The 12,841-nt window shown below is 41.4% G+C and overlaps 1 protein-coding gene across 4 annotated transcripts in view; it reads left to right on the top strand.

Annotated features, from left to right (window-relative positions):
- Nucleotides 1–12,841, top strand: part of WNT7B (Wnt family member 7B) — a 95,061-nt gene that overhangs the window by 39,238 nt on the left and 42,982 nt on the right. The gene's annotated exons all lie outside the window — the stretch shown is intronic.

Here is a 12,841-nt window from a genome sequence, read left to right as displayed (position 1 = left end):
CCTTACAAGAAAAACTTCTCTGGCTTTGTTTGGAGACACAAGAGAATGACTTAGTAAGGCTGGAAGTGATGCCACCTCATCCCCTTGGTTCACAGATCTCCAGTTGGAGCAATTCTCATTCTCCTGTGCAGTCACTCCATTTCTCAGAAGTGCAATGAAACCAAAACACATCAAGCCCACTTTGGCTATGGTTTATTGGGAAAATTGATTCCTATGCTGTAATTCCACTCAATACTGCACCAAAACTTGGCGTAGATTTATTCAGGCAGTGTATCAATGCAAGGCAATATATGCATTATTTTTAAGACTCTTAAAATAGGTGCTTTTAAAACACAAGCTTTTTGTATTTTAGGTACTTAGTGAAGATACTTTTACTTGCCCCGTCTCAGACACTAAAACCTCCAATGTAAATAATAAGCACAATCTAAGCAAATTGTTTTTCTACACTTTTAACCATACTTCCCCTCCATCTGTCCCGTGTTCTCAAAGTCAGATGCTGCAAATCAAAGGAATGCTCATAACTGGACACTAATTGCTGAACAGCTACTGTTCTACTAATGAGGGGGTGAGACACAAGGAGTCAAAATACTTTTGGGCCCATTTGACACAGCTGCAATCCAGTCCATGGAGGAACTGAAGAAGTCAGAAGCAATGGTAATTCACTGTAGAATGAGGACTAAAGAGCCACTTTAGGTCTCAACTCTATTGCACTAAGTGGAGCTAAAGGCGTCGGGTGACAAAAGAGGTTATCTTATTATTGTATCCCAGAGGAGGAGACGGGAGTGTAATTCCAGTCATGATGTTTAGTTTATCTTCTTGTGCGGAAAAGCTTGGACCAGTGGGAGGGAACGTTGAAAAGAGGGATAGAAATGATCAGAGGTCTCATGCATGAGAGGAAAATTTGAATGAGGGCTGTTTTGCTCTGCAGAAGATTTATAAACAACCTAAATGACAGTGCAAGGCCTGTAGGGACAAAATATTCTGTTCCCATCGGGTATCAGAGAAGAAACCCTGAGCTTCAATTGCAGAAATTTCATAGAATCATGGAAAAGAAATATTGGAATATTCTGAGTTGGAAGGGACCCACAGGAATCATAAAGTCCAGCTCCTGGCCCTGCACAGGAGAACCTCAAGAACCTCACCCTGTGCCTGAGTGTTGTTCAAATTCTCCTTGAGTTCTATCATCCTTGGAACCATGACCATTCCCTGGGGAGCCTGTTCAGGGCCCAACCACCCTTTTAGGGAAAATTTAGGTAGGATGATTTATTAATGGTACAAAGTACCTGTTAGGAGTGGGAAAGGTGTAGCTGATCCTGCCCAGGGAAGGTGGATGGACTACTGTCTCCTCACAGTCACTTACTGTCCTGTTTGCTCCCTTCTGTGAATCTTGTGCCTTCCCATCACCCCTCAGAGAGATGTGCTCACCACATTGCTTTCTCACCAAGCTCTCTCGAGGGAATGCAGCTCATTCAGTCCTCAGCGTTCATGGTCTCATACTCTCCCAAAAGGAGCCTTTCCACATGCACACACAGGGGCCAGTTCTGCACACACAGCTGCCAGTCTGACATGCCTTGGCATGTGCTTTCAAAACCCTTGGTGCAGGAGTTCTGATATAGTGCCTAAAGACAGGCATGCTCTTGGCCTAACACCATGTACAAAGGCATATCACATCGTTGGGGTAACCACTGGGGGAACTGAGGGGACAGATTGAAGATTTCACATCTTAGAGAAGGTCTGTGGCTGCCCTTGCCTATGACCACAACCCTTTTAAAACAAACTCTCCTTCTGAGTATGCCATAGTGCTTAAAATATATTTAAGTCATTGAGTTTTAGGAAACTTTGATAATTTCTCATCTTCCTCATAGTTTGTGATGCTGTTGTTAGCTTAAGTTTTTCTTCTGTGGAACAGATAAATGCAATTCAGACAGAAAGGTTGCACTTCTCCATCAATTTCTGTTTCACCTAAGGGTAAAAATTTAAAAGCATCAGGGAGAAAAATGAGAGTAAATATTTGTTAGCAGTGAAAGAAGATTTCTCTAAGAGTGTGGGGCTAACTGAAGATGAAGAACAGAATGTGGCTCAGATGTAGCTGTTAAGCCAGGTTTAACCTGCTCTGGGTGCTCACTGGCTGACACTGTGTGTGCCACCAGCTGCCTATAGCCCCTGTAGATTTCATGCGACTCACTTTGGTGGAGCTGTTTTAGTGCTGCCTCTGCAGGCTCAGCTATGAATCCCAAACAATCCTTATCACTTACCTCTTTAAATCTCTTCACTCTTTGGATTGCATGGCCATAAAGGGACTTTTTCAAATTATTAGATTCAGAGAGAGAACTGAAGGAAAAAGAAATTGAAGATGCCCATAGTCAGCAGCATCTTCAGTTTGAAGGCAAGAAGCAGCTAAATTGGGATCAATATGCCACATAACAGAAAGGCAGGTAAATGCCTGCATGTGTATGATTGACAGTGTGTGTTGGATCTTTTGAGAGAGGATTTTAGGAGAAGTATTCCATCCAGCTGCTTTCACAAGCTTATAGCGATTTGCAAAACACCAAGGACACACCCAGCACAGGCCACTGGGATAATAACACAGATGCACGATTTTTATGGCTGCATACCAAATTTAGAAACTCCCTCTACAAAAACAACTCAAAATGACTTTTGCTAATCCTTCTGAACACCTGGAATAGACTCAACAAGCCAGGGAACTAGAAAAGTTACTGTGTGGTTTACCAGGCCTCTTACATCACTCAGAATTAAAATTTTGAAATAAGTAGCTGAAAGAAACCTTAGAAATTCATAGATGGTCCTGTTTGGTGTCACATTATTTTGTGCCAGTGTTGACAGTTCAGATTATAAAACAGAGAGCTTTTGTTCACAGAAAGCCCACATGCTGCATACAATAATGTTTTAAATGCTTGGAAATCTGCATAGGAAATAATCTTTTATATTCTGCAGTTTCTGAGGGATTCACCCTTTTTTTCCACACTTGAGGATTTCTCAGACTGCAGCTATTTTATAGTAATATCCAACTTTTAGGTACAGATTTGAAGGTCTGATCAGACTGGTGATCAAACCCTATTTCCTTTCCTATTTTCCTATAACCAACATGTATAATCTCAAGTAGACAAGTTGTCTCATAACTTCAGTAGGTTAATCCATGTAAGGAGCTAGCCATAAGTTTTCTATCTGATGGATCAGAATTTCTCTTTGTGTGACCACCAATAGCCACTGGGAGTTTTGCTGGGTGCAGGGAATGCAGGCCTGCTCCATGGAAGCGCCAAGCAGTTTTCCTTACAGCTGGTGTGGTGGTACAAGATAGGCTGCAAATAATTTTCTCATAGGGAAACGGACTCAGAAAATGAGAGACAGAATTAGTTAACACACTAAGAGACTATTAAAAAAAATTATATCCAAGTGACGTTTGCTATTTGCTTGAAAATATGTTGCATTTTTTTTCTTTTCAGTAACTATTAACTAAAGATATACAAAACCTACCAAGCGCAGCATTTCTGCGCTCTGCATTTCTTAGGCAACTACCTTAGTGTAACACCTCTACCTTCTTAATTTATTTTGGGATCTGGTGTTTAGCATGAAGTCTTTGTACAGGGACATATTCTGGTGCATTGACTTGGGCTGAGTTGCAGCTGAACAGCAAATTTTCCATGGAAGCAAATAGAACTACATGACCAGGAAAACACAAAGGGTGTCAGCCACGCATCTAGCACCTTGAAATCTGCAATAGATCTCTTGTATTTAATAAGGTGGTCCTAAAATAATTTTCCTTCCTAAACCAGGCTTTGCAAGAGCTTAGCTGAGCTATGCAGGCTGAAGGGGACTTTCAGGGCACTTTTGTTTGAAGTTGCAGCCAGCCCAGGGAGCTCATTCAAAGCTGCCTGTGCAGCCCTAGCACAACCTCCTGGCTGCCAAACCTGTCCTGGGAGCAGAACATGTATCCAGGCAATCAGCCTGTGTCAATCTGAGCAACCTGCTCTATTGGAAAGTGAGGCCCTGGCACAGGTTGCCCAGAGAAGCTGTTGCTGCCCCATCCCTGGAAGTGCCTGATGCCAGGTTGGATTGGGGCTTGGAGCAACCTGGTCTAGTGGGAGGTGTCCCTGCCCATGGCAGGGGGTGGGACTGCATGGGCTTTAAGGTCCCTTCCAATCCAAACCATACCATGACTCTGAGGAGCAGAGCAGCAGCTGTTTCTTTTCAAGGTGATGTGGAAGGTGCATTCTCCTTCCTGTCCTTGGTACTGGAAATGGAGAGTACATTCGACCTATGTCTCAGACAGAGGTACTTCTGCACCACCAACCAGCCTCATGCAGGCACACCACCCATATCTGGTGGGATATTGCAGCTCTCCAGTGAGGGAATAAACTCTGAAATGAAATATAAAAAATTTTTAAAACCCCACAGTTTTCCCCATTCTTACCCGTTCATGCTAAGCCTGGAGAGGTCCATGCTTTCTGCTTCTGGGACTTGGTGTTTCTTTTACAGTTTTTCCCACATCTTGAGAACAATGCAAGTGTGTTCACTATGAATGAGTGTTCCCCAACTACTGTAGTTTGAGAGAAAGGGGAGAGTGAGTAATTGAGGAGGAAAACACAAGGGCTCAAGGCTTCACAACCAAACTGGGACCATGTCAAGGTGTCTGGTCCCGCTTGGATGGTGCCAAGGATGTACCCACTCCTCACACTCACTTCCTCGCCTGCTGCACACCTGAGCAGGAGGACCTGCCCTTCTGATGATCTGTCACTCCAAAGCTTCAGCAGCTGTAGAGAAACATCAAGAGAACTCATTCTGCTCCCTGTCCCCCCTGACAACGATCTTGCCTGAGGCACTTAGAGCAGAAGAGAACAACAAATGCTGCTGCTGGTTTGAGCAATGCTCCCATTCCAGATGTAGGAGCCAGTAAGTAAACCTGACAGCACCAAGCTTATGGGTTTTTGGTTTTAATTTTGCTCGTGGATGTTACTTAATTCCATATCCTGATTTTTTATGGCCTTAGGAAAGATTTACCACCATGAAAACAGTGGTGAGGGCAAGAATAAAAGAAATAAATCATGGCTCGTAATAGTGGGGTATTCAGTGGATAAAAATTCAGTGTCACTGACAAAGAGAATTAATTTTTTTTCTCCTCTGCTGCTAATTCAAGACCAGTAAGACTTGTTTTGTGGTCATATCTCCATGCAAAAATAGCGCTTTCAGTGGTCATTTAGTCTGAAGCACACATTGTGGGAGGGGTCAATGTGGCCTCTCCACCTTAATGACAAAAGAACAGCTGAGACAACTTTGTATGGCTTTTTGGGTGTACCTCAGAGCTCCATACAGACTTTGATCCTCATGATTAACAGACTGTACTAGTTTGAAAACAAACCAGTGGGAGGCACCAAGTCAGAATAACAATTTAATGGAAATTAAAGAAAAGGGGAAAAAAAAAAGGTAAAAGAAAACACTGTCAAACTGACAGAGTCAAGGTACAACCTGACACCCTGTTAGGCAGGGTGGTGGTAACAGTCTGGTAGAATGGTGGCTGCAGTCCTCTGAAGCAGTGATCCTGTAGTAACACAGTCTGCTCTTCCTCAGAAGGTCCAGTGGTGGCTGTGTAGCTCCTGTCCTCTGGAAATCCAGTGGGAAGGGTTGTCTCTGGTGTTCAGCCTCAGCTTATATCCACGATGGGATGCTTGGTTCCTCCCTCTGGGTGGAGCATCTCACAATGGGATAATGAGTCATGAGGCAAAGTGTTGATTAGGCTCATTAACAGAAGATAGTCCAGAGGGAGTTATCTCTGAGTCAGGTGGCAGGACAATGATGGGCAATTAACAGAAAGATAGTCTGGGGGGAGGAGGCAAGGAAACACTGCCCCGCCTGATTTCAACAGCTGATGGGGATGGTAATAGAATACACTGCAACCCAGGAGTTGAGACACTGCAATGGAGTCTTAAAATATTAACACAAAAGACTAAATTCTCCAACATAATGGCTCACCAGTAGACTTTCAGAATTTATTCTCATTGGTTGCTCAGACTAACAAAAATGAGTTCCTACCTGAACCACGATAGCAGTAAAGCCAGTTGATTTCACTTCAAGAAGGAAAAGTTTTCCTTTCCTGTAGACCCACTATTAAATGCTTTCCTCTTTCAATTTTTGTATCATATCTATGGAAGCCTCATGCATGCAAAGCCAAAAATTTAAGATCTATCATAAATGTTTAATGAAAAATATCACAAAGCATATATTTTAAGATAGATTCCAGTAACAGTCCACCTTAAAGATTTTAAAGCCACAGTGCATACCTGGCATTTTAGAATGAGCTAACCCATGGATAACTGCTTCTGTGCAGGGCATCTGTGGTAGGACTGTGACACGCTTTCATCAGATCTGACAAATTAAGCAGGGTATGGTCTTGATGAATCTTGGACTTTGCCTGAAGACTTCCTTTTTCTCTTTTCCTCTTAACCTGTTCCCCAAAGAGAACAGACTGCTAAACTTTGGTTAGAGCCAAAGTATGCACTTTGCTTAAGTTTAATTAAGGCTAGGAATTGATAAAGCTTGGAAAATGCCCATATCTATACATATGCCATATGTGATTGGAGAAAGCTTATTTGTTCTTATTTACTGTATGAAAAACATGACAAAACCATGGACTTTACATATAGAAGTGTGAAAATTTTATTTTTCTATGATACTGGACTGTTTTCTGCATAGACACAGAAAATCTGTGAGTTATCTCTTCCAGCCAGTTTGGTGTTTCAAAGTTGCATTCCACGCCAGGAGAACTGCAATATCCCCCCGCCAGTTACTCTGCAAGGGAACTTTGTGTTCCACTGTGGTGGGTTGCTGCTCAGCAAACAGCTCTGTGCCTCTCTGTCAGATATCAGTGTGGCTCTTTCTAGTGCTAAGGAGAAAAAGAAATGGCGTGGAAGGCAAATTATAGTAATATAATATATATAATAATATATAATTATAGACAACACCAACTGTGAGTGCTTAACAGGCATCTTGGCATTCAGGAATGGACTTTGTTGTTACTGAGGGTGGAAGCTGCTTGGTACTTTGCACAGTAAGGTGTGTGCATGTTTGCAGAACTGAACTGGTAGGTCCTGCTAACGGTGTTTATAGAGACAAAATAAAATAACAGTGTGAAACAAAATTGTTTCAGTTTGATTTCTAAATCTGATTAAGTTTTGGTTGTAAAAGGAATCAAATAGTTTTATATCAACTCAATTTTTCATTAAGCCTATTCAGATAAGTTCAATTACACCATGTATGTCACCATCTTCATCACTGACAAGACCAAAGCAGGCATATTCCAGCCTTCCATGAATTGCTCAGGAGAATGCCAGAACTGCAGCCTTCCTGCAGCTTTCCAACACTGGCCTATCAGTCTTCTCTGGTTTAGCAAACCAAAAATTCTTGAAACACAAATTCCTTTGGAATCATTATTTGCCACACTTCAGATATTTTAACACCTGATTTTATCTTCATTAATTTTTATATCCACAGGATGTGTTTTCCACCATATAACAAGATGCCCCTAGAATAAAGTGTTTTGAGACAAGAAAGAAAATCTTCGTTATACAGTAGTTTTCCATGAAAATTCAGGAGGAGTGAATGTCCAATGAAAATGGAAATGTGAATTTGCTACTGTGACCTTTGCAATAGGACACATGAGGCATGTGAGGCATTTCTGTTCTCCACGAGCCTTTCTTTGGTGTAAAAAAGTTGAATACAGGTAAACTACAGATGTAACAGTCTTCAAGATATCCTGCTGCTACATATCAAGTGTTGCCTCACTGACAGATTAATAAAAATTATTGTAGTGGACCAGTCATACAGCAAATAAGATATGTGTCAAAATCAGATTTCTCTTGCTCAGTGAACAGTAGGAATTCGCAGGAGGCTGGCGCTGGTTGCTGGTGCTCATCTGTGAACATGGCTCCCAGGCAATGTCTCCCCTCCTTCTCCTGAAGCCTAATGATTCACTGCTGGCTTCATAGCAACCATCCCAGCTGGCAGGTAGGGGAGGGTGTGATCCAAGGCTTTGCTGGTGTTCCCCCCATCACTATGGCATACAGGGATGGGGGCCATGCCCCCACACCTCTCTCAAGCAGGCATTTAGCCCGAGGCATGTTCTGCCCTTGTGTGAGTCATCCCCTCAACTCACCTAGCCTGCCACTTTCATTCCTGCCAGCAAGCACACTACGTAGGATATCAGGTACTTTTTTGGGTGAGCTCCTCAAAGAAATCTCTGCCTTTCATTTGGTGGGAATGAACAGGTTGCTGTGTGCAACCCCCAGGTCCGGAGCCCCAGCAGAGGGGAGAGCACCACAGGGCTGTACCACCCAGCCTTACTGGATTTCCGCTTCAGTAACATATGTGCTGAACAACAATTTCCCAAAGCCAGGGTGGAAAACAAAACTGAAAGCCTAAACATATGCAGATGGCATTCAGAGCCCAGGACACTCCTGCCAATTTCTGCAACTGATACACACTCAAAATATTTACTTAGAAATTCTTAATTAAGTCAACCATTCGGTAGCGGTGTACAGTTTCAGATGTGTCGCAGTGTCACCACAAAATACCTCGGTGGTTCCTGCTAACAAAAAACCCACTATGTGGATTTTTTGTGAGAGGTGGTTGGGCAAGTTTTCGGTACAGTGTGCCAAAAAGCTGCACAGCTCCCCTGCTGATAATGGGATTCATGTGGATAAAATCCCTTCATTCCTTGCTGAAAACAAACCCCCTGCCCAATAGCAGTTTCAGGTGAATATCGAGAAGCAGAGCTGAGGTGGGATCTCAGTGACCCTACAGTTGCCTATCCAAGGGCTTGCAGTAAGGCTGGCTCAGTGGGAAGTGTGCACTGTGCTGTTGTGCAGCCAGGAATGCAAATGAAGGAGGGTGCTGGAGGAGAAGAAGTTCCTGAAGCCAGTCCTGGGCTCCAATAAAATGTAATTTGCCCAGGCAACATGGATTGGCAGAGAATTTTTAAAACAATTTAAAAACTTTTTTTAGCCAAAAGGTTAAAATCAACCTGTTTAAGCGTTTCATCTGTATACAATGCGTTGTTGGCTTAATCTCTTATTTTACATCTTTTGTCATGTATTTGTCAGAATGGTATATTAAACTCCTTGGAGAAATATCAGTACACATCTCTGCCTGTGCAGGAGCTTGGGGACAACTCCAAAGATTGGTTAGTTACTGCTCTTCATCTATAAGTGTACAACTTTGTTGCATAATTTTATCAAAGTTCAGATTCTTTTAACAAGAATAAAATTTAAATTTTTTTTTTCTCATGTGCTTGTACAGCTGTCCATTATAAGGATTTATTTTATGTATTTTCCACTTGTGCAAAGACTCTGTAAACTGCAGTTCACATGATGACCTTCCTATACCTGAAATTAATCAGAAGTTGCAAGGACCTGATAACACTGAAAATCAATGAAATGACTCACGCTCAAGTTAAGCAGATGCTTGTATTTGCAAATATAAAATGGAGACTCAAGCAAGCCAACCAGGAATGAAGAGTACATTTCTCTTCCAACAAGCAGTTCTTAAAACTCAAGTGGCTTTAGTGTTTAATTTCTGAAGCATTTCAAAGACCTTTACTTTTATGACTTACTTAGAATATTTAATAATTTTCGTTTCACTTTGTGAAAAGGGAAGCTGGAGTTGCTTAGGTCCTACAGAGGAGATACACCTGTAACAGGAAATACATTTGGAGGGAGAATTTTCTCGTTTTGTGACAGGATTCGTCTGTCTTTGCATAAGTAAGCAAGCATTATTTCAGAAAATAAGCTGAAACTTGTCTCCCACTGCCGTGAATTTCTGCTTGCTGTGACACAGTCCTAGTTATTTTTCAAAGGAAAAAACCCTGATATTTCAAAATTCTTATGCAGAGACCACGCCTTCCAAAACCTTGTTCATCAGGTTTAATTTGATGGAAGTTTGAACTACAAGGTCCTATCCAAGCCCAGATCTGTGGGGTTTTTTTGGTTTGGTTTTTTTTTGTTTGTTTGTTTGGTTGTTGTTGTTGGGTTGTTTGGGTTTTTCCTGTGGTTTTTTTGGTCGTTGTTTTTTTGCTCTTTTTTTTTTTTTAATTCGGGTATAACTCTGTTTATAGCCATTGCTCAATTTCAGTGCTGGTGTTTCCCTTGGATTAATGGCATAGGCATGAAGAAACATGAAGGCTCTCCATATTCCAGACACTAATGCCTTAGGATTCTAAGGACACTAATTCCTCAGGAAATGTGCCATTATTCCACTAGCTCTGTTTATCTGGATAAGCCATGTGGATGATGTTTAATTGGATAGCCCATGTGGATGAGCCAGCAGAAGACTCTGAGGCGTGTGGAGACTGTCGTGGTGCAGGATGGTTACAATTACTGTAAACTGCATCAGAAATCTTAACAAAATGACACACTCAGGAGTTTCTGGTGATAAGAGTCAAGGAAATTTGCACCACAGAGAAAGATTAGATGAAAGAAGATGCCAAAATGTGGCATGGAGGATCTGCCTTTTGACAGCTATAAAGTAAAACAATCTCCATCTCATAAAAAAAATGATGTAGACTTCAACCTGCCAAGGGGCAGGGGCAGTGCACAACCCTCCCGAATGTGTGACTGATGCACAAACTGAGGGATGCCACAAGAAATGGAGGAGAGGAAGCTTGAAATGCTGTTGGGTGCATTTCTTTAATAAAAATAAAGTTTTCCAAAACCTCAGTTTCATGATTCAGCATTTCTTTTGGCACTGTAACAATTTACAAGTAGGCTAAACAAGTCTGAGGGAATATGCTGGTAAGTTCAGGCCAGAGAGGGGGAAGTTTCTGGAAGTAATAATAGAAAAACTAAGACCCCTTCAATGCCCAATAGTTGCAGTTTAATTGTTTTAATACACGTTACAAGCACACAATAATTACGACACCCTCACGATACCTTCTGAGGCAGATATGATCATGCTTATTTTCTGGACAAATAAACTGACCCACTGTCAGTTTGACCAAGGTCTGCTCCAAAAAACAATGGGAAACCAAAGAATATACTCTTTAACCTAATCATGAGACAGCAGTAATGTGTACGAAGCAAGCAACTTAACTGAAAATTATATGTTTAGATGCTGTGGCCAATTCTTGCTTTCCTTTTTTTTGAAAGTCGTAAGGTTTTGCTGCTCAACTTGAGAACAGTTAGTGGAAACTCTGGAAGCCCACCAGTTTAAAAAAAATGATGTCAGGAAGTTATTGCATAGTTTTTATCAGTTTTTAATTTTAAAAAAAGTATTTATATAACATACAAACAATTTTTAGATGTAATTCTTGCTAGTAAGATGGTGGCATAGCCTCAGTAACTTGATGACTGTCAGGCAGCTACGAGACCAGAACTGTATGTCTTGTGCATGTGCTAAGCATCAAATGGAATGATGAATGCCTTGTGCATGTTTCTTTCTTAGGAGTCAACCCCAGATTTCCTCAGGATTAGGTTTTCCTGGAAGGGTCAGTGTCTGAAGCAGAAGTGGAAATGGGTTACCAGGCGGGAAGGTCTTGCAGGACGCTTGGGCACCTGGTCTGTCCCAGGGAACTGGGCAAAGCCATGTGGAGGGGATGGGGTAAGAATGGGGCACAGCATTTTAGCATCATCAACGAGTGCATGTTTCTGAATTTAACACAAAACATCTATTAAGGAAAAATGCTTTCCTTTGTGTTTTACTGCAATATTTTCAGAATGTTCATCCTACTTTGTGTGGGAAGTGGATGAAGTCAGAGAGAGAAAAGCTTCCAAAGAAAATAACACTTTTACTTTTCAATATTGAAAAGTGTCTGATTTTTTTTTTTTTAAAAAGTTAAGTATTGATACTTTCCTCTGTGATTTTCATCAGCTTTTGAAGCCATAACATTAAGGTCATAAGCCACTCTAAAGAGAATCTTACCCCTATATCAAACTCATAATACTTTTTTAAGATTATCACATCTCTTGGAAAGTTCTGATTTAAAGACATCACTATTTAAATTTTTTTCTTTTTCTTTTTTTTAAATGGAGAAACACTTTTTGTCAGAAACAAAACCTTAGTTCAAAACCTGCATGAATCTCAGGGGCTCTCTGGTTCCAGTTAATGCTCCAGCTTCATTGCTCAGCACCCAGAGGAACACAAATTAAAGCTACAGGTCTGAGCACTCCTGCTCCAACACTGAGAGTGGTCAGACTGCAACTACCTTTTGTTCTTACTTTTGTTTAATAGGCAGAACAACAGGGCATGTGTTGATACCTTATCTCTATATCCATTCCCCTCCCCCCCCCCCCCCCCCCCCTTTCTATAAATAAAAAACCCCTAAGTGGTGAATTTCTCATGGATTGTTAACTTTGGAAAAGATGCACAAATACCTATTAAAGGCAGAGGGAATCATCATGGAATTGCCATTCCACAGGAATAGCAGTATTTCATTTTGGCCAGGGAATAGTGCTCCATTTCACCCTCCTTGGTCTGGCTTTACTGTAGCTTATTGAAATGGCAAAATTAAACACTCTGATTTCATTGAAATGCAGCATTTATGTAATTTTGCAGTGATGAAGTTGATAAATTCTTATGTAATTCTTTAATTTTGTTTAGTCAGCATTTCCCCAAGGAAGCATTTCCAGTGGGAAGTTTTTAATACTAAGATGAAAGGCTTAGGCTGGTGTTCAAGAGGGAAAGTAGAATCATGGGGCAGTGTCTGCTTGTCCAGAGCCACCTGAAGCATCTCCACATGAGCCTGGTGGCTACTCAGTAGATGTGACCAGAGGCATCACTGAACGTGTATCCATGTTTTCCCATTTTTTTCCCAAAATATTACCATTTAAAATGTAGC

This window comes from Corvus hawaiiensis, chromosome 4 (genome assembly GCF_020740725.1).
Source record: "Corvus hawaiiensis isolate bCorHaw1 chromosome 4, bCorHaw1.pri.cur, whole genome shotgun sequence".
In the NCBI taxonomy this organism is placed as follows: domain Eukaryota; kingdom Metazoa; phylum Chordata; class Aves; order Passeriformes; family Corvidae; genus Corvus; species Corvus hawaiiensis.
This window is presented reverse-complemented; position numbering and strand designations above follow the sequence as displayed.